Consider the following 2,292-nt stretch of genomic DNA (forward strand, 5'->3'; position numbering starts at 1 on the left):
ATATGAACAGATTTTATGTAATTCGTTATATTTTTGCCTTCGTTTTTACCCTTGTGTTGTCATGTAACGCATCCTACTCTTTCAGTTGTACTGGTACCAATTGCACCCCAGTAGATGTCATTGGAACATGGGAGATATATTCAGTTACTGAGAATGGTGAAAAAATTTGCTTCCTTGTTTCTTCTCCTGTCTTTTCTGCAAGCACATCAGTGTCAAAAAATGAGCAAAACGTTGATGAGCCACCTGCGGTTTATGTACACAGCGTATCTGCTGACTTTGATGAAGTAAGTGTAACACCAGGTTATAAATTCAAATCTGGGACTGTAGCAGAACTTGGTTTTTTTTATGATCAATCTATGTTTGAAGACATTAAGTCTAATTTGATAAAAGCTAAAAATGAAGGAATGTGCCCTAATTTAGCTTCTGACAATAATAGGTTTGCTCTAGAGATAATTTCAGGGCCTTATGCTTGGGCTAAAGATATAGAAAAAGATAGTCAAGTTGTACAAGCTATGAGAAAATCTTATTTTATGACCGTTATGTCAAGTTCAGCTAAAGGTAGTTGCAGAACAGACTTATACTCAATGAAGGGTTTCATCAGGGCTCATAGAAAAATGAAATCTCTTTGCCCTTAAGAGGTATATAAAGAAAAAGTGTCTTGCGCTATAAGCGCAAGACACTTTTATAAATAATGATTCCATACACAAAGTTATAAAAGTCCTTTTTATTGAACCTTAACATACTATTCCTTTTAACTCGGAGTGTATTGTACAAAAAAACTTTTTAGAGGATAGACTCCTTTAGAGATACTGCGCAATAAATCGACTATCAAATAGATAACATATCATCATCATATTCTATAACTGCATACTTCTCTACTGCATAGTTTTTAATACTATCATAACCACCTTCTTTTCCTATACCAGAATCTTTGACACCTCCAAATGGTACTTTGGGTGTAGAAACTTTTTTGGCAGTATTAACACCTATTATTCCTGCTTCAAGCCTATCAATCAATCTAAACGAACGGTCCATAGATGAAGTATAATAATATGCAGATAATCCATAATTGGTATCATTTGCCATAGTAATTGCCTCATCTTCCGAGGAAAAAGCAAAAAATGGAGCAACAGGGCCAAAAATCTCATCATCAGATATATATGAGTCATTTGGTATATCTGTTATCACAGTAGGCATTACGAAAAAACCTTTGTTATTCACTATTTTATCTAAACCATATGTGTCTATCTTAGCGCCCTTCTTAACATATGACGAAACAATAGCATTTATTTTATCTTTTGCTTTTTTATTAATAACAGGACCTAGATTTACATAATCATATAACCCATGTGATACGGTCATAGAATCAACTTTTTCGATGAACTTGTTCACAAACAAATCCATAATTGAATTATCTATTAAAAAACGATTAGGAGAAATACAGACCTGACCTGAGTTGTTAAATTTTAAAGATATAGCATCATCTACAGCTTTATCTATATCAGCATCCTCAAAAACTATGAAAGGGGCATTACCTCCAAGTTCCAGTATAACTTTTTTCATATTAGGAGCCGCTGCTGCATATAGCATTTTACCTACTTCACATGAACCAGTGAAAGAAATAACTTTAACATCTTGATGAGATGTCAAAACTGATGAAACATCATCTAAATACCTCTTAGTTGTTATAACATTAAAAACTCCTTTAGGAAATCCTGCTTCCTCCGCAAGCTTAGCAAGAGCAATTGTTGTCAAAGGAGTTTCTTCCGAGGGCTTAAGGACTACTGAACAACCAATTGCTAATGCAGCAGCACATTTACGTAAAACCATAGACACAGGATAATTCCAAGGAGTAATAGCAACAGCGACACCAACAGGGCTCATAAAAGTCATAGATTTCCTGTTTGAATAATCTGGAGGTATTACTTTCCCATATAACCTGTGAGATTCAGATATATTCCACCTAATAAATTCCGCCGAATATTCAACTTCATGCCTCGCCTGAGCAAGTGGCTTACCTTGCTCCATAGTCAATATTTCTGCTATTATATCCTTGTTATGAATTATTAAGTCATACCAGTTATACAACATCTTGTCCCTTTCTGCTGTACTGATACGGCTATATGCTTTATAAGCATGGTGCGCATTACTTATAACATCGTAAACTTCATCCTTATATAGGTCTGGAACAGAGCTTATAACCTCAGAGTTTGCAGGGTTTATAACATTAAAGCTCCTTTTAGAAGATACCCAGTCCCCAGATATATACGTTTTATCTAAAGATAATATCTC

At 34.6% G+C, this 2,292-nt stretch overlaps 1 pseudogene; it reads right to left on the reverse strand.

Annotated features, from left to right (window-relative positions):
- Positions 1–828: 828 nt before the first annotated feature.
- Positions 829–2,028, reverse strand: LOC145207097 (glutarate-semialdehyde dehydrogenase pseudogene; annotated as a pseudogene).
- Positions 2,029–2,292: the final 264 nt, after the last annotated feature.

Source organism: Phallusia mammillata, unplaced genomic scaffold, assembly GCF_965637545.1.
Source record: "Phallusia mammillata unplaced genomic scaffold, kaPhaMamm4.hap1.1 HAP1_SCAFFOLD_86, whole genome shotgun sequence".
Classification (NCBI taxonomy): domain Eukaryota; kingdom Metazoa; phylum Chordata; class Ascidiacea; order Phlebobranchia; family Ascidiidae; genus Phallusia; species Phallusia mammillata.